Raw genomic sequence first — 20,366 nt, 5'->3', positions numbered from 1 at the left:
TGTATGCAGTGGACTGGCTGTGTCCCCTCCAAATTCATATGTTGAAATCCTAACTCCCAACGGGACGGTATTAGAGGTGGGGCCTTTGGGAAGTAATTAGGGCATGAGGGTGGAGCCCTCATGAATGGGATTAGTGCTCTTATGAAAGGGACCACAGAGAGCTCTCTGGCTCTCTTGCGACCATGTGGAGCACGCAATGAGAAGACTGTAGTCTGCACCCTGGAAGGGGACCCTCACCCAACCATGCTGGAACTCTGATCTCGGACTTCCAGCCTCAGAACTGTGAGAAATACATTTCTACAGTTTAGAAGCTACCTGATCTATGTACGTTTTCATTGCTGGCTGAGCCAACTAAAACACTGTAGATTCCAGAGGCTGCTGCCTTTCTATCGGGCTTCCAGAGAGAAGCCCTCGACTTCCCCAGCAGGACAGTTTGTTTCTGAATGGGGATTAGACACTCTTTTATAATTGATGTCAGAACTGACCAGGGGGGTGAGAAGTTGGGACTCATCTTCAATTTATCTTGGGGATCTGGAGCCCCGTGCAGCTCACAGGAGAAGCAGGGCTACCGTGCAGAGGAAGCCATTCGACAGGTGTGTGTGGAAAACCATCTGAGCCACAGGACACCGCAGGTGAGTGGGTTTGCAGCTTAAGGACTGAATGCTGCTCGGTCTTCCAGAGAATGGCAACCCCGTGGAGATGGGACCAGGGCAGGAAAGCAGGGCCACAGCGGCCAGGGAGCACAGGTGCAGCGTGATCCTGGGCTCTAGGCCAAGGGCGACACAATACTTTAGAAGGTTCGGTAGGATGAAGGCCAAGGTGGACCTATGAACGAGGAGAATCTTATTTCCTATTCCAGCTGGATTTTCTTTGATTTCAGTTTTCATTCGTATACTTGCTGTTTTATTCATTTCTAGGGAAGTCACAAGATGTCCAGCAGAGCCTTTAGAGCATGAAAGGATGATGATTTCTCTTCTAGAAAAAGGTCCTAAGTCTTTAATTCAGGGGCTTTCAAACTTTTTTTTGAACATGACCCACTCTTACAAAATACATTTTACATCAGGATCCTAGTACACGTAAACACATATATTACTGAAGCGAGAGTGTCAAGAAGCAAAACTTGCCCTTAATGTATGTGCTGCATGCTTAACACAATAGTTCCCAAAGTGTGGTCCTGAACCAGCATGGTAGCCTCACCTGGGAACTTGTTAGAAATGCAGATTCTCAGGCCCTGCCCCAGACAGGCTATATCGGAAGTTCTGGTTGCTTTACCAAGCCTTCCAAGTGATTCTGTTACATGCTAAAGTTTGAGAATTTCTGCACAGTATATATTATACTATTCTAATCTATTTCGTTGTTTTTAAAAAAATGTCGTTTGTAAGCCACAAAGTTAGGACAAGCTTAAACTACCTTTAGAAAAGACCTCTGAGGCCTCCCCCGGGCTCCTTCCTTCTTCCCTTTCCGAACTCATCTCTACCATCCGCTCTTCAAAAACCTTGTCCTATGCAGCCCCAGCCAGGCCCACCTCCTTTCTGGTTCTTAAACTCTGGCCTTTCTGCTCCCAAACCCCTGTGTTATACTTCCCTGCTAGAAGCCTCCCCTCTCAGCTCTTGCAAGGCTGGCTCAAGCTCCCTGAAGGTTCTTGGCTCAGATGCCCTTCCTCAGAGAGACCGTCCTGTCTAACTGGGCTTTAGCTGGTCTGTTTTCTTTCGTCATCACCCTTAGCACAATTGATACTCGTCTACCCCCAGTTGACTGAAGCTGCGTAGAACAATGCCTGGCATATAGTAGGTCCTCAATAAATATTTGTTGAAGGAAAAAATGAATTAATGAGTAACTCTCAATCAGACGTACTTGGGAACACATCGTAATCAACTGAGAAGTATTTTCAAGCCACAAGTCCTGCTCCCTTCTCCAACCTGGACCTTTCCAGTGAGAAACCCTGCCACTGTTTCGGAAGGGGGCATGAAAAGATGGAGAATCCCCTCTCCTGAGGTTCCTTGCCTCTCCGGTCCCTCCACCATTCTGGTGTGTAATATTTTAATCAGGGAAATGTAGAGTGAATAGTATCAAACTCAAGTCTGGGTTCAAGGCAGGGCTCACACACAGCTTGGCTGTTTGACCTTAGGTAAGCCCATTATAATACCTTTTGGCTCAGTACGACTGGGGTCACAAAACCCGCTCAAGCTCCTTTATAGAGTGGTCAAGGGTCAACTAGGATAGAACTTATGAACATGCCATCTATTACAAAGGATTCACACCCGTAACACCTAAGGTATTGACCCATAAGCCACATCTGTAGCATTAAGCACAGCCCTCCCAAGGAGACTGCCAGAGCGTGGGCAAGAAGTCCACGGTGGGAGCAAGCAAACAAGAAAATACCTACATGGCTTCTAAAAGGAATCCTGAGCCTCAGGGTCTAAAAGACGGCTTTGGTGATTTGCATAATGATTTGCATATCCTTTGCCAGTCATTTGAGGCCAGTGGCTGATCTCCTCCAACCATCCTTGGCCTCTTCACCTTCAAGGCCGCCCTCCCCCGCCCCTACCCCCCCCCCCCCGCCTCCCCCCCCCCCCCCCACTGCTGGAGCCCAGCCTGGACAAATGGTGGGTTGGGCTCCCCCTGGGGGCTCCCACGGCCTTCCCCTCCTCCCAGAAGCGAAGCCGGGATGGGGGCGAATCCAGGCCTGCGGAGAGCTCAGTGCCACACTGCCTGATGGATGGCAGGCCTTAAGCGTGACTGAGCTTTCACAGTTGAAACCATTAAAGGTTATTCTCCTTTTAATTCTTTGTGGTCGTTCTCACCCCTTCCTTAGAGAAACCTCTGATTTTCACTTGCGAGACGCTCGGCTGCGCTTGTCACACCCTAAAAGGTGATTTCAGTTCTCTGATGCCAAAGAACCTTTTCTGCTAATCAAAACACAGCTGCAGAGGCCCGCGTGATCTGCTAATGGGCCCCCAACTCTGGGGTATGTCTGTCTGTACCTGGGAAAATAGATATAATTAGGATAACAGATATCATATGGATATGCTAATGCATCAGGTAAAAATGACTAACAATGAGACAGGAATTGAGTTTGCCAAATCCCATTGGACCAGCTATGCAGCTTAACCTGAGGCCCACCCCATCGCTACCACTCCCTCACCAGAACCAGGCCTGGTGCCCTCTCTTCATCCCCTTTTCTCTCCTCCGGCGGGACCCCCTCATGCAAATTATTTTTCTTTTTCATATACAAATTGATCCCCATACTTTTCTGAAAAGGCTCTTTCAGTAGCCCCAGATCCATGAGGCTGCAGGAATCTGAGCATCTGAGAGGCAAGGGAGGTAAAGAGGGATGAGAAGAGAGATCCTCTTTAATGTTTGGCCTTTAATAAGGGTTCTGTCCCCACAGTAGTAGCGTCATGACCAGACCTGGCAAATCATTACTGAGAACTAATTGCCTTTTTCAAAGGGAACCACTGCATCAGGACGGCCTGGAAGTTTGGTGTCAGGAGTCAGAAGGCTCTGGTTTGAGTTGTGTGTCTGCTTCTTCCTGATGCTGTGAGCCTGGGCGAGTGACTTACCTCTCTGTTCCCCAGGTTCCTCACCCTAAAATGGGCATAATAACAGTACTGACCTGAAAAGGACTGGCAAGCCGCAAGCTCTCAGATGATGTTATCCTTTGTAATGGGTTCATGGGGGCAGGGAGTTGGGGGAGGAAGGAGAATCAAGGATCAGGCCCAGGTCCTCACTCCACTATTTCCCTCCATCTTGGATAAATCACTTCACCTCTCTGAACCTCAGTTTCCTCATCTGTAAAATGGGCTACTATTGCTTACTTTCCTGGACTGTTAGGAGGGTCAGATAGACAGTGGATGGATGTCGTGGTGTATAAGAGTAAAGCACAGAAGCTAGTTATGTATATGGAGTAGAGGTGTCTGCATCTCTTGGGAGCTCCAAGCCTGATGTCATGGGTTGAAGATGGGTTGAAGAGGACTTTGTTCCCATCCGGTCTGTCAAAATTACTCAAAACTGTGCAGGCAGGCAACATGGGCACTGACTTCTACCAAGCTGTTCAGGCATTCAATGTGGGCATCCCATTTCTGCCAAACTGTGAGGCTCTGCATATGGACACCTGACTTTTGCGTTGGGATTGGGACCGTTTTCATTGCTGTATGCTCTGCGCCTAACACAGTGCCTAGTGCATTAGAAATGTTTAAGAAATATTTATTGGTTGCCTGAATAGATGGATGAATAAATGCTGAATTGCATCATAAATTTCTCTGCCCTGTGGGTGGAGTAGAGTGAGCTGTCAGAATCCTGGTCCCTCTACAAATAGTGAGGACAATACTTGTATAGTGCAGATGGACTTTGGAGTCAGAACCACATTCAAATCTTGGTTCTGCCATATCCTAGCAGTGATTCAAACCTTGTTTGAACTTCAGTTTAAGAAAATTTGCTGAACCTCAGTTTTCCTCATCTGTAAAATGGGGATAAAAATATTACCTCCTTTATAAGGTCATTGTGAAGATTTCTTAAACTTGTACTTACCAGTGCCTGCAGATTCCTACAGGGAAGGTAGAGAAATTGAAGTGGAGCTTCTTCTTTCCCCTCCACCCTTCTTCCCTAATCACTACACAGATGCCAGGGATATTTCAGACCCAGTCCAGTCCCAAGCCCCGGAAGTGAATCTGATCCTTTATCTCACCATGGCACGGAGGCTTTTTATTCTGTTGAAGGCATCAATATTTGTTCAATAGTGTAAGTCTTAAATAAGCATCTAAACGACATATTACAGATGATGAAAGTCATTTCCGTGCAGAAGATTATCTCACGTGATCATGTTTCCTTCGCTATCTGGGACCTCTGTAGTTGGCAAATCTCCGGAGCTACTTAAATGATAACATTAGTCCTAATACCGTGTAAAACGACTAGTTCCTCAGGGTAGGTTTATTTTTAATAGTGTATGTCAGCAGCAAATAGCTCGGAAGACCCCAGAGGAAAAAACACAGCCCAGGCTCTCAGTGAAGTGATGATATGGATATATTTAATATCTGTATTAAAAACCTTTTAGGCGCCGTGGTGATATTGAACTGGATAGTGAGACATGTGCAGGCAAAATCCTGGGCTGTTTATACGGCCCTATGCAGTGTGCATTACAGGAACCCTTGAGGTTGTTCAAAGTCAAATTTGGGCTTCAAAAATCTTTGACAGACATTTGACCCCAGTAGTAAAATACTCTGAAACACAAGCTGAGAGAACAAAATCACTTCCTTTTTTTTTTTCCGTGAGTCTGTTGATAAGTTTGCTGCCCTATTAAAATGTTTAATCACATGCCTCCAGCAAGAGTGACCTTCCATCTGAAGTAGCAGTTTATTACAGTGCCCAGAACATACTTGCTATTTACCCAAAAGATGGCTGGGTGGATCCTTAGAGGGAAAATAAACCACAAGTTGAAATGAAGCATAGAGTCACAGATGAAGGATTGAAAACAAACTTTATTTTGGAGTCAATGTCAGGTGAGATAAGGTAAAACTTGCACCTAAGTTCCTAACCTGAATGTACAGGGTTAAATCATGGGTGGCCACAGGTCTGGCCTAAGCTGCAGCCCTGGGACCGTTGGCTGGTGTCAGGCCCGTGCCAGGGAGGGGAGAAGGGGCAGCAGGGGATGGAGCTGCTTGCTAGGGGCATTTACCTTCCAAGAAAAGGCAGTCCTCTCTGCTTTGGGGTGCAGTTTCAGCTACACGCACCATCCCTTCCCTCTGGGCTTTGTAGGAGCAGCTCTCACTTTAGACGTTCAGACTTAACCAAAAGCAAACTGAGTTCTGGGGCAGGAGGTGCCTCTGAGGCAGTGAGTACCATCGGACTCTGGACACTGCAGCCCTCTTAGGGCCGGTGAGGCATAACACCATGGACCCTCCCTTGGACGAAGGGGGGTGGAGACCCCTTAGAGGACCACAAATAATTAACCCCTTCTGGTAACCAGTCATTCTGGATGATACCTTGAAGGACACCGAGAGGCAATGAGTCAACTGAGAATTGTGAGGTCACACGTCTCTAAAGATTGATGAATAAAGATATAAGGGATTCCCTATATATCACCCTGGTCCTTGGCTATCCAAAAAGCTAAAATTAATTACTAAAATCAGATCATTGTATCCCAAACTGGGTTATGAGGACTATCAGGTATCATAGCAGGAAAGGGTACTATGTCCTGAAGTGAAAACCCAGCCAACAAAACTGGTTTCACTCTGCCCAACCCAGTGTTTCCCCGAATTATTTGGCTATGCATTCGTCCCTTCACAGAATGGTTGGTAACATCTTACTCTTGTGAAATCCAGTTTCAGAATCACTGTGTGTGGTGGGAAGAATTCTAAAAATGCTCCCCTCTTTCCAAAATCCTCTTCTTCTGGTTATCCAATCAAACCGTACTGCAGGTACTGCTGTGAAGGGATTTTGCAGGTGGAAATAAAGTCCTAAATATATTGACCTTATGACAGGGAGATGATCTGGGTGAGCCTGACCTAATCAGTTGAGCCCTGGATTGAAAGAGTGAGAAGGTTTGAAGTCCCATCACTCCCTGGCTTTGAAGGTGAAGAGGACTGCAAGGGAAGGGACGCGAAAGGCCTGGAGAAGCTGGGCGTGATGCCGACCTGACAGCCAGCAGAGATGTTGGGGCATCAGACCTGCAGCTACGAGGACTGGGACTGAGCCAGTAAGCTGAGCGACCCCGGAAGCAGATTCTTCCAGAGCCCCCTCTCCCCGGACAAGAGTCCAGCTTGGCCGACGGCTGGATTTTGGCCTTGATTTTGGCATGGAGAGCCAAAATCAAGGTGAGCCTGCCCCAGCTTCTGCCCCAAGGAACTGTGAGACAATAAACGGGTCTTGTTTTCAGCCGCTAAGTTTGTGGTAATTCATTCATTATGCAGCAATAAAAAACGAATACATGCTGATTCAGAGAAATCAAAGCAGAATTAACTGTGTTCACTCTTCCCTACCCCATTACATTTATAAGGTTCTGTCTAATCAGGTCCCGCCAGCGATGCTCAGACAGGGCAGGGCAGGTGTCTCCATTTTTACAGGCAAGGAAATAGACTCAGGGAGATTGAGGGACTTGGCCCGAGACACTCAGCCAGTCAATGCATGCAAGGCGACTTGACGGGGGCTGTTATTTGTGACTTGGGGTGTGGGGGGGGAGTTCCTTTACTTCCTCCTGCTTTCAAATAGGAAAAAAAACGTGAGCATTGGGAGACATTGCAGTTGGGAACTTGCAAAGGAGGAGGAAAAGAATAATTCAGAGGACACATCTGGCAAAGGGTTTGACTGCTTCGTCAGAAAGGTCCTTGCTTTCATCCCTTGTCTCTGACCAGAAAAGCTTGTTAGCAAATGGACTCAGAGCTGTGAGCCAGTGACAATGTGTGTGGGAGCAGGGTGCCCGGAGGCTGCTGGAAGTGGATGGCGGGGTGCTTCATTTGGGTGACTAAGAGCAAGACACACGGGCTTATCATATTGAGAGGAGCAATGTCTGTGGGCTGACCTCCCAGATGGGTGGTTTGCAGAGGTGGGACCGCTGGCATAAGTCATCTGCTTTCTCTGCCACAAGCAGCATTCCACCCTGTGCTGCCACCACCCCTTCTGCAGCCTAACTTAGCATCATGTAGCAGACAAGTTATCCAGTGCCACCTCCATGGATACAACGGGAGCCTGAGGTCCGGGAAAGGGACAAGACTCCTTCAAACCACAGGTGGCCTGACTTTCCATTCAAGGATCCCCCAACACACACACACACACACCCCACACACAAACACACTCACACACAATACTTGGCCATCGTATGACGGCAATTCCCCATGTTGGTTAATGATCACTTCCTGATGAATCAGAGTTCTTTACCAAGCAAATGTAGTGTGTGTGTGTGTGTGTGTGTGTGTGTGTTTTGTGTCCAGCATGAGTCAGAACTGCGTGTTTACTTTTGTCCTAATAATAATAGAGTCCAACCCTGACTGAGTGCAGACCCACTGCTGGACACTGTCTTGAAAGTGGCCTGAGTTCACTCACTTCATCCGAACCACAAGCCCATGAGGTCTTGGGGAAGTTGTCAGGGCTCTTAACAAATGTTTCTGGCCAGAGGTGGGTCCAGGTTTTGTAGGGCCTGAAGCTTATATGATTTGGGGGCCTTCTTCAAGAACAGGAATACAAAGTTACCAATATAAAATTAGGTACAGGGTCCTGGAAGGCACACAAGAAAGAGAAGGGCTCTGAAGCATCACAGTTAAGTCTGCCTCGAGTTCCCTCTTCCTCCTCGGCAAAAGGTTAGGGTTGTATGTTCCTACCCCCGTGAAGTTAGCCAGGCCACGTGACTTGCATCAGTCAATGGGCTGTGAATAAATTTCATGTGTGTCACTTCCAAGAGGAAGTTTTGAGAGTCAGTGTGTGATTCGCCACTTTCCTCCCCAACCCTGATGTTCACGGTCCCTGAACGGAAGATGGGGGTGTGTGTGCTAAGACGGACCCTCCTTTGCCCTGGGACTCTGAGTCATTACATCTTTACAGGGATTAGAGCATCCCCTCCCCTCCCCCTGCCCTGTGTCAACCCACAGTAAACACAGAGCGTGAGTGAGAAATAAGAATGTGTTAAATTAATTCCCAAAGATTTTGGAGATTTTTTTTTTAACCACAGCATTCCTAGCTTAACCTCACTGATACAGGTAGGGGACTATTGTTGTTCCCATTTTCCAGATGACAAATCGTGGCTCAGGAAGGTTTAGTCACTCGCTCAAGGTCATACAGCTAGCCAGTGGTGGACCAGGGTCAATGGCTCCATTTCCCAGTGACACCAGGCAAGGGTGGGACCTTTCGTAAACTGAAGATATTTGTCCCATCTAGCGGCTGCTACTCAGCTCCAGCTGACGGTTGTAAAAGAGGAATGTGAGCCAATTGTTGCCAGATCTTCTGATTTTTTTAAAAAGAGAGGCTGTAAATCCAGAGTTTTAATGTGAAATCCTGATTATTATACTGAGGCAGTTGATTGAAGTCATTTTCTTTTTCTGAGCACAGCAAGACCAACACGTCAGTGAGCTTGATTTGGTTCACCGGTTTGGGACCTTACACCCTCCAACTTCTCACTAAAAAACAAACAAACAAAAAAACAGAAAGCAGCTGAAAATTCAAGCCAGTAACAGGTATGTGTGAAGTGACGGAGTTAGGCAGAGAAGGACAGAGAAAGGGGGCGGGGACAGATACAGTGGTCTGAGAAAGCCTTTGAGGGCTGGTAGGACAGGGCAGGAGGGGTTGCAGGCAGATGCCGGTGTCCAGTGGGGAGAGGTCTCAGGCAGTGAGATGACTGGGCTTGGATTTGTTCCTGGAAGTAAAGAGAGTCACATACAGTTTCAAGGACTCAAAAAAGTAGAAAATGTTTTGTTAGGGTTATTCCAGTTTTTCTATGACACTGCCATCCTCACACACAAATACCCCTCGAGGAAACACTCATCCGTCTGTGTGATGCATACCTGGGAGCTTGACGGTCACCGTGAGCCTGTGGGATTGAGCAGGATGTGGCCGAGGGTCATTGAGTCAAAGAGAGAAGGGGCTTCCTGGAAACAGGAGATCTGCTTGGACTCAAAGGTCCTTCATAAATCCCTGATGAGCCCAAGGTATTTCCATCTGCCTTGTCTCTTTTTCCGCTGTTTGTCTGTGAGGCTCAGCACGTTCTTGCGGAATGAAACAATGAGCAGTTAAGAAGGAAGGTCATGTCCACGTGACTCTTAACACGAAGGCTTTGACAAGGAAAGTCAAGGTCAGATAAGACTAGTGTGCTTCCAGAACATCTGACCTCATGCAGTAACCAGCAGGTTCCCAAAGCACAGAGGGGAGCGTGAGATGCCGTAAGAATAAATGGACCATCAGTGGAAATAGAAGCTTGGAGGCCAAGGTGTTTGGAGAACCGAGTCACACAATGAGACAAGGCCCTTTGCACGATTTCTCAGAACTTTAATAAACCACGAGCACCGTGCGCCTCCGAGAGGGCAACACGGCACCCTGCTTGGCTGTGGAATCCCTTTTTCTTTGCCCAGAATCTCTTGGGAAAGAATGTGACAGAGACTGTTCTTTGAAACATGCTGGCTAATTTTTCCTTTGTGGCTTTTCTCCTCACCTCTCAGTATCCTAGGCTTTCTCCCCAGTTTTCTTTTAGAATGGCAGTTTTCTCTCTTCAGGAAATGTGTCATTTCTACTTATCCATTAGTTTCAACAAGTAGGTGGTGCAGTGGAGACTGGAGGTGGGGGGGGGGTCCTCGCATATCTGTCACTGTCACCTCGTGTCCTGGGGGTTCCAGGACTACCCCTATTCACCAAGCACTGACTTTCACAGTGGGAATTTCCAGCCCAGGGGAGTCAGACGAAGCAAAGGGACAAAGCACTTGGGAGGCAGCAGCCTTCTAAAGGAAACACTCCCTCTGCCTGGGGACACGTACTGGGGGAGGAGGAAAAGGAAGAGGAGGAGGAGAGAGAAACCCCTGAGCGGTTGACCCAAAGGGGCCCCTTTTATGGCCTTCCTGTTTATGGCTGAGAAGTAAACAGCCTGGGAGCCAGGTCGTCTCCGACAGCAGCTGGGACACCAGCTCGAGCTGGCTGGGGACCCTCTCTTTCTGGGTGGCAATGGGTGGGGAATCTGCCAGTCATGCGAGTCTCAGGGGACTTTTTTTTTTTTTAACCCAGCATCTTGCGGCATTTTCCCTTCAGTTCACACCATCTGCTTCACCCTCCTCATTGGTCCTACGCCTTTTAGGGGATAGCTGGGAACCTGTGTGCGCAGGCTTAGGGTGCAGATCCCGGCTGTGACACTTAGAAGCTGTGTGACTTCAGGCAAGCCCTGCACCTCTCTGAGCCTACTTTGTAGTGATGAGTAGGAGAATGTGTAGACGGCCTGTGAACAGCACTTACAGCCTGCCTGGCATGCGGTGAGTGTCAATACACGTTTACTGCTCTCCTGATGATTTCAGCTGCCCTCCTGACTAAGCCCCCAGGGCCTTAGCTGAGGGGAGGGGTAGGGAGCTGGGGGAGGGGCGAAGCCCACCTCCGAGAGGCTCCCTGGCCTTGGTCTAGGCAGCAGCTCTCTCTCTGGCTTGGAATCCGCAGCACTTTGCCTCCTGAGAAATGCAGGCTGTGATGGACGACGAGATGGTGCCCCAACTAAGATGAAGAACACAGTGCCAGGGGCAGCAGACACCAGGAGAATCAATAAACTATAATTATCAGGAACGTTGTCTGTGGGAGTGCGGAGTCCTGCGGACAGAGAGAGACAGGGGAGGGGGCCGGAGGATGCCAGAGAGGAGAGCGCGAGAGCAAGACACACACACACACACACACACACACACACACATCCTGAGAGATGCCGCAAAAGCATGCGCCCGAGGAAGCAAACGCTAGAAGGGAGAACCAGAGGTGTGTGACATGCACGGGGCCCCCTGTCCTTGCCGATGGGCCTGGCAGAAGGAGCAAGAGAAGGAGCTCCCACCCATCCTATACAGCCCTCGGCTCCTTCAAGCCCCCAAAGCCTCCTTCCCATCCCCATCAGACCTTTGCATCACTACTAAGAATATATGAGCCTAAATATAATATCTGTAAAGAATACTGGATTAACTCTGTGATGCAAAGGTGAAATTTTCCAGCGGCCCCATGTCCACTTACAAGATCAGATCCGTTCATTTGGTTAGGCTGAGATCTGAAGCCAATATAGACAGTAATATATTGTGTTAGAAACACTAGTTCCACATCACCAGGGTCTCCATCATCCCCGAACTCACCGCTACCGCCCTGGCTCGCCACTCGACACGCTTTTTGATCCAGCACTTTTGGAACCGACGTGTGATGTTGTCTGTCACCAGGAGTTCATGGCGAGCCTCGCGTACCCCCTGGCTGTTGGTGAGCTCTGCCATGTTGCCACTTACCTGATATCTTGTAAAGCCCTCTTGAAAAGTTGCCTTTTCTGATCCCCAGCACTTTGAGGTCTCAACCCCCAGAAAGGAGGACTAAATCTGTGTGCATCTTCCTGGCCCCTTTTGATCTGGTAACCTGGTAACCTTTACGAGCACACAACTGGCATGAATCGAGCTCATTCGCGCTTGGTGTGTCTTCTGAATGTATTAGAGAGTGTCTCACGGGAGGCACGCTTTTGTGACACTCAGATTGGCTGAGTTCCTCCCCACCTCCTTTTTTAAGGATAATTTTTTTTTTTTTTTAAACAAACACACGTGCAAACAAACTTGTTTTACTTTGGGCTTTATTGTGTGCCTGGCACCAGCCGAAGTATTTTACAAGCATTATCTCGGTCAGCCGCCTAGTCTCAGTGGCACCAATAGGAACTATTTCTTCCCTCATTTGTGTGTAGAGATGCTGGCCAGAGGTCTCGCCTCCCTGCCACAGAGCTCGCAGGTGGCCGAGCTTAGTGGTTGCCCAGGCCGGCCCTGAAGCCCCGGGACATCACCGCCTTTCCCGGAGAGGAAACTGAGGCCCGGAGAGGTTAACACACAAGGCCTCACAGCTCACCACAGCAGTGACAGATGAGGTTAGATCAGGTCCCCCAATCACCCAGAGAAGCTGATGAGAAAACGAAGGACACACAGTAAAACCCAGCCCGCATTGGGGGTCTCCAGGATGGTCCCACACAAGCCCCTGCCTCTTTCCCACCTCCCACCTTCCCACCTCCCACCTTCCCACCTCCCACCACCTTGAAGGATGCACACAGCCTCTCCAGCTCTAGGTGACACTTTTTATAAGCAGGTCAGCCTCCTGGCCCTCGGCTGGGGAATCGTGTAGCTGTCCAGACTCCCAGGAGGAAGCGGCATAGGGCTCCTCCGAATTCTCTTTTCAATCTGGGGGCCACCATCCAGAAAGGTCTCTCTGGCCTGGAAGAACCCCATGTGTGTCCACTTGGCCAAGGGACCCTCGGTGAGAAGATTGTTCCTGGGTTTGGGGGTGGCCCGTTCTGCGCATGCGCGCGATTGTTCCTGGGTTTGGGGTGGCCCGTTCTGCACATGCGCGCGATTGTTCCTGGGTTTGGGGGGGTGGCCCGTTCTGCACATGCGCGCAAACCTTTCACCTCGTGCAGAAGGGTGATGGGCACCTGCACAGCCAGGGGGTTGGGTTTCTCTCTCTAATCACCTAGCACAGCCTCCGCCTTGTGAGAAGGAGAATGTGATTTCTACTTTGTTTCTTTCCATTTTGTTATTTCAAATTGACACCGTGACCTGGGGCAAAGTGCAGCAGGGAGTTTCCTTTTATTCTTATCTTTTCATTTTGTTTTGTGTCGGTTTAAACTGTATACAACTGTTGGAGAGTTTAATTTGTATACAATGAAGCCAGATACCATAAACATAAATTACCTTCAAGACTTGAGCTTTGAGAATTGGTAGGATTTTTCCCTTTTAAAACTCAATGCAAAAAAAAAAAAAAATCCTCAATGCAATTTTTCATTTGGTAACTTACTCTCTTAGCTTGATAAGATATCACAGAGAAAGCATGTTTTAAAAATTCTTTTTTAAAAAAGTGGTGTGTATGTGTGTTTTCTACTTTAATGAAAAGAAAAAGGAAAACATAGAATGATAGTCTGTTAGGAAACACGCTTCCTAATTTATCCCTCCCCCCAAACCTCTTTCCCCTTTGTTTTCTATGTCTGTGCCTCTCTTTCTGTTTTGGAAATAAGTTCATTTGTATCGTTTCTTTTAGGATTCCACATATAAGTGACATCATATGATATTTGTCTTTCTCTGTCTGGCTTACTTCACTTAGTATGATTATCTTAGTATAATTAGGAGGTTGGATTAACGTATACAAACTACTACATATAAAATAGGTAACCAACAAGGACCTACTGCATAGCACAGAGAACTATACTCAATGTTTTGTAATAACTTACAAAGGAAAAGAATCTGAAAAGGAATCTATATTTATAACTGAATCACTGCACTGTACACCTGAAACTAACATGATATTGTAAATCAACTATACTTCAATTAAAAAAAAAAAGCTAAATTCTCCAGAAGAAAAAAAAAGAAACAGACTTTTTGCTCTGCAAACACTACCCTATGGGGTTACTTACAAGTAAGTTTACTTACAACCAGGGATGGGTTTCTCCAGTTTCTTCAACTTCAAGCCTAAATCATGCTCACTCTTAAAAGACATTCAGAACTACGAATGTGAGACTTTACAAAAGGCTTAAAACATGTGAAGGATTTGAAGCAGATTTTCTTTAAACAGAAGGAAACTCCGGTTGCATGAGATAGAGTAAAATTTTCCACAAATTCAGCCTGTTGTTTCTGTTTTATTTGGGGGAGAACGGGTGATCTGTGTCACCCCAAGCAGGGGAATCATCTTCATTAGCTGTTTTCTTACTTGCTTTAGATGTGTGGAGAAGTTTGGAAGCTCTGGAAGAATAAAAATGTTGGGAAAAAATAATGTAAGTAATTACTCTCTCTCTCTCTTTTTTCTGACCTAGATTTTGTCTTTTCTTCCTCTGTAGCTCCCAACCAAGCATGTTGGACTCTGCCCCACCATGCCCTCCCTCCCCCCTGCTTCCCACCCCATTCCTGCTGCCCCTACCGAGCAAGGCCAGACGCCTGCTGGCTTGGACTCCCACAAGTGGTTTGATGGTGGGGGGAGATTAGGGAGGGATGGAAGATTGGGGGAGCAGAGCAGTTTCCATAAGCAGAATTGGGGGCTGAACTTCAGCCAGAGGCCACCATGCCAAGGGGATGATGGGCCTGGAGGTACCAGCTGCTTCTTTCTTTTTCTGATACTGAATTCAACATCCCAAGTCTAGTAAAACCTCCCACTCGGGGCACTTCATGAAACGGTTATATAAACTATGCTGACTGCTGCTGTGAGTTTTTAAGCATTTAAAGGCCTTGCTTTCTTTTAAAAAAAATATGAATTTGATGTCAGTCTTTTCATGGAGGCAGGCGGGAAAGACACTGTAGGAAGGATGTTGTAGCTACTGCCAAAAGTGTTGCAAACTGTGTGATTTTCTGATTGGATTGCTTATTTTCTCTCCCTCTTTGTTACACACGTGTATGTTAGCAAGACTTTGCTTTCCATTTTGTACTTCTTTCTCCCACCTCAAGATTTTGAATCTCTGCTCAAGCGCTCAGAAATCTGTTTGTGCACATGGGGACACGTGCATATACTTCTCACTGGGTGATGCTGTGTGGCTTCCCCTGAAGCCCCCACTGTGCTCTGTCCCCCCTTGAAGTTCATAGCTGGGTGGCCCAGACATTAGCTAAAGAGTCCAAGCCCTTCCCAAGTTCCCAAGATGTCTCCCTCCCCATGCACACAGGATTTCTGGCTGTTGTGTCTACAAGCATGGACCAAACGCCCTGCTTTGTGGGCTGATTTATGGTTGCATTAGGGAAAACTCCACAGAGGGTGTAAAATACAGTGTTCCACTCTTGGGCCTGAGCTTACGTGCTATCGGTGATTGCAAGTGCGTTTTATAACCCCGGTGCCAAATCGAAATCAAGGTGATTTGAGCATCAATCTCCTGGATAAAATCAGGGCATGCTCTATTGTGGTTTGACCTTCATGGTGCCTTTGGCTGGTCCGACTTGTCTAAGTCCCTTGGACAATTACCCAGGGATAGTTGGAAAATGCAGCGATAATGGCCAGAGCTGGGATTACCAGCTGTATCAAAAGGCTTAACTGCTCACCCCAGAGACTCCTGAGCACCAGAGAGAAAGCCCTAAGAGGAGGTTTGCATTGTCTCTAAGGAACGCAAGCTGCAGGCAGGGAGGGAGCGCCATGGGGCCCTCTTCCTGAGCATTTAGACAGCACCCCTGAACTCCATAGCAACTCGAGAATGCAAAACTTTGAAACTTACAAAAAAGCCGTCAGACAACTGGGCTTCAGAAAGCCAGTGCAGGCCCTCCTGGCCTTATTTATAATCCCAAGATCTCAGTCGACTATAGGCCAGAGAAGTAATTAAGTTTCTAAAATGAATGGAAGAGCTGGCATAGGACTGAAATCAGTGGTATCCATCCTGCCACAACCAAAGTGGGTTCCTCTTGTTGATTTTTTTTTTTTTTAAGAATTTTTTTATTTTTTTACTTTTGACTGTGTTGGGTCTTCGTTTCTGTGCGAGGGCTTTCTCTAGTTGTGGCAAGCGGGGGCCACTCTTCATCGTGGTGCGCGGGCCTCTCACTATCGCGGCCTCTCTTGCTGCGGAGCACAGGCTCCAGACGCGCAGGCTCAGTAGTTGTGGCTCACGGGCCCAGTTGCTCCGCAGCATATGGGATCTTCCCAGACCAGGGCTCGAACCCGTGTCCCCTGCTTTAGCAGGCAGATTCTCAACCACTGTGCCACCAGGGAAGCCCCTTCTTGTTGATTTTTATAGAGAATGATCAGAGGCTTCCTGAAAAATCTGACAGTCTTTTTTCAGTACAGTTCAAACCGTAACCCAAAATGTTGAAGGCTGCACTCACAAGAGCCTAGCAGGGTTAGAGATCTTTTGAACAGTTTTGGGGAAATTGTAGATTTTTAGAACCTGAAGGCTCTTTAGTGATGGTCAGAGGGTGTATTTAGGATAAATATTTTTAAGTCAGGGTTTTATGCCTATAATCTGAGTTTCTCAACTTATATTTAGTCCAAACTTCTTTTCAAAGTAATTCTTTCCCTTCTGATTCTGCACCCTTTCATAGACCAGGGGAGGAAGCTTAGTTGGCTCTTCAAATGGTAAAGGCTGTTTTACAAATCCCTTTAAGATATGCTAATGTATACGGGCTGATTATTAAGATAAATACCTTCTGTTGGAAACTGAAGTTAATTAGAATATATATAATTAGTCACTGGTCAGACTAGAAGTTATAAAATTTATTGTCCCCTAATTTGGATTTATTATCAAAGATATTTAATTTAAAGGAATTACCAAAAATAGCCTGATTTGAGTGGTTATGGAGATGGTGGGCATTTAGTAACCTTCAAAACTCTTTTTTTCCCCCCAAACTTTTCTAAACCCATTATATACAATTTCAAGAAATAACACACCAACATTAGGAGATGACTTGTACTGGTTGATTAAAAAAAAAATCAGAAAGCCATTTTTGTAAGAAATGATACAGTTTTCTCTTCCAGACCCTCATTTTTGGAACACTAAGTAAGCTTGCATGATAAGAGGGTCCAAGTTCAAGTAGAATTATGGAGCTTGTGTGACGAGGATGTCTTTTGTGTCAATGTTGGGTGGGGCAGGAAAAGTAAAAGATTAGATGCTTTTCCTTTCAGATTATAATTTCTTCTGGACAGTGTATAAGAAACCAGTACTTTGCTACAGATACAGCTTTTGTATAAAAGGGGAGTCTCATGCCATTTCATAAAGTATGTTTCCATAAAGCTCCATTGGCCTTTCAAACATATTGTTTCTGCGTTCCTTTATCGGATTCCTGCTCTGTCAAGACTCTGAGCTCCCTCTGCCACACAGGAGCGACTTTCCAGTATCCCACTGTCGCTGAATTAATGTCTGTGTTGAAGCGGGGCTCCTTGGCACAGTGTGGAAGGCAGCCCTCACCCCTCTCCCCTCCTAGGAACCCTCTTTTTTTAATCAAGGCAGCTGCAGTTTGACTTGGCACTGAGTTAGTCTGAAATGCGTCCACAGACGAAGCATCTGACACCACCACCGGGATGTCAGAATTTTCCGTCCTGAGAGGAAGGGATCGTCCGTCCGAGGTTGATGTTGGTAAGAATATACCTTTCCAGTTTGTGTGTATTCTGATCCAGATCGTCCTTGAGCCATGTGGACACTGTTTTTGAACTCACTGAATGCTGACATCAGAATGTCGCCCTCTCAAGCCCCATTTCTTAAGTAGAGGTCAGAAATGGGGCTATTTGATTTCATGACTTTTTTTTTTTTAATTGAAGTACAGTTGATTTACAACGTTGTATTAATTTCTGCTGTACAGCAAAGTGACTCAGTTAAACATATGTATGTATATATATATATTCTTTTCCATTATGGTTTATCACAGGATATTGAATCTACTTCCCTGCGCTATCCAGTAGGACCTTGTTGTTTATCCATTCTGTATATAATAGTTTGCATCTACTAAGCTCAAACTCTCAGTTCTTCCCTCCTCCCAGCCCACCTTGGCAACCACAAGTCTGTTCTCTATGTCTGTGAGTCTGTTTCTCTTTGGTAGTTAAGTTCATTTGTGTTGTATTTTAGATTCCACATATAAGTGATATCATATGGTATTTGTCTTTCTCTTTCTGGCTTACTTTGCTTAGTATGATAATCTCTAGGTCCATCCATGATGCTGCAAGTGGCATTATTTCATTCTTTTTAACAGCTGTAATATTCCATTCTATATATATACCATATCTTTTTTATACATTCACCTGTCAATGGGCATTTAGGTTGTTTCCATGTCTTGGCTATTGTGAATAGTGCTGCTATGAACATAGGGGTGCCTGAATGTTTTCGAATTAAAGTTTTGGATTTCATGACCTCCATAAGTAAGAGTGAGGCATGGTCAGATTGGGTGTGATTTGAATTATTCTTCCTGTGGATAGAAATTCTGTTCTCTTATTGAAGGAGAGGTTGGAGGTGAGGATGGTGGACACCTTCTTTGAGGACAAGACCTCAAACCACCCTTGTGGGTACCCAGGGGAGCAGATTTGTGGGTGGTGGAAAAAACAGAGTCCTCCCTAAGTCATCTGACTTTCAGTCAGGAATGCTCAGCATGGCCAGAAAACTTGGCCTCTGCCCACCCCGCCAAGGTCCACCTGCAATCCCAAAGGGTCCATATGTCTAATTTCTTCCTCTTCACCTGTAGATGCCAGATGTGCTCCCAATACAACTGTGCGCTTTTCAAGTGCCTTCAATGTCATCCATGGGTCTGCAAAGTAACAGAACCCTGTGCTCCCTTGAGGATGTTAGAATTCTTTTCTCAAGGGCTCTGCTTGAAGGCTCTAGCCAGCCTCTGGGAGGCAAGATAACATGAGTTTTGTGGCCTAACAGACCAGACTGCCGTTTACTTTTTGTGCAATACCAGGGAAGAGACTAAGCCCAGTGCCACCGTCACCCAGCTGGTAAAAAACAGCACCAGCATGGGACCCAGGAGCTCCATTGCGCAGTCCCTGCTTTTAGCAACTATTCTGATTAAAGGGTGCAATGGATCTAAAGTGCTTAGCACCGTCCCTGGCTGCTCATGAGATGATAGCAATGAAGATGATTATCCCATCGAGGAGGTGATGAAGAACATGATGATGGCAACCAGGTTGAGAGAACAAGATTTGTGCATCTAGGTAACAGAAGACAGTAGACCAACCAACAACCCATAAATTCTTCCCTGGCTCCTCCTGAGGAGAAAACAAAGAAACGAGGGGGTCCTGGAATGAGCACTGGTCTTGGAGTCAGATACAGACTTTGGATTGGTTGCTGACTTTGGGTGAATTTTATAAAATGGGCAAAAATGTCAGGTTTAGATGAAAAGAGATCCTGGGTACAAGTGCTTAGTGTGGTAGGGGTCCTGCAGGTGTCTGGTGGCTGGAAGAAGACCATGTCTTGGGGGAGTATTTAAGGGTGACTCTGGAGAGAAGTAGTGCAAGGAACTCTATCACTGACCACTCCAGGGAGTAGGTCAAGGTGACTCTAAAGAATTACTGAGATTCCAGTGGACGGGGCTTTGTTGGCTCTTATGACAAGGACTTGCTGATCTCCTTGACTTCAGAGTGGTTGTTTCTCTGCACTTCATGGCCCTCTGCTATTGCCAGGTCCTGTTTTCACACATTTGGCTCCATCCTGAAAGTAAGCACCCCATACAAAGGCCCAGGAGGGCCGCGATTTCAGCCTATATTATTCATTGCTGCACTCCCAGTGCCTAGGATATTACCTAACATATGCTCAACATTCAATAACTATTGTTGAGAAAATAAACTTTTTCCAGAACAAGGACTGAACGTGGCAGGAACAAGCAGTCCACTAGGAGTCAAGAGGCCTTAAAGTGTGTCCTTTCTCAGCTTTGTGGCTTTGGAAGAGCCACCTAACCCCTGTGGATTTCATTCATCTTCTATGTCAAATGACACCAGCTCTACCTGACAGGGTTGGAATACTGCCAATGGAATCTTACTGGATCTTCGAATTTTTAGAGCTATGAAATTGACTTGAAAAGGACAATTAAGGAAATGTAGTTAGTCCTAGAATTTACTGAGATAATATTTCTAGAAAATATGCTGCAAATTTTTTTCTCTTAGAAATTTAAAAACACCTTTCCAAATAAACTCTTGGATTACAAAGTCAAAACTGAAATAATAAACTATTCAGAAATTAATGGTACCATGTACCAGATGTGGCCTTGGATGTAGCTAAAATAGTACTCAGAGAACAATTTATAGCCTTAAATGGA

Source organism: Balaenoptera acutorostrata, chromosome 19 (genome assembly GCF_949987535.1).
Source record: "Balaenoptera acutorostrata chromosome 19, mBalAcu1.1, whole genome shotgun sequence".
In the NCBI taxonomy this organism is placed as follows: Eukaryota; Metazoa; Chordata; class Mammalia; order Artiodactyla; family Balaenopteridae; genus Balaenoptera; species Balaenoptera acutorostrata.
This window is presented reverse-complemented; position numbering follows the sequence as displayed.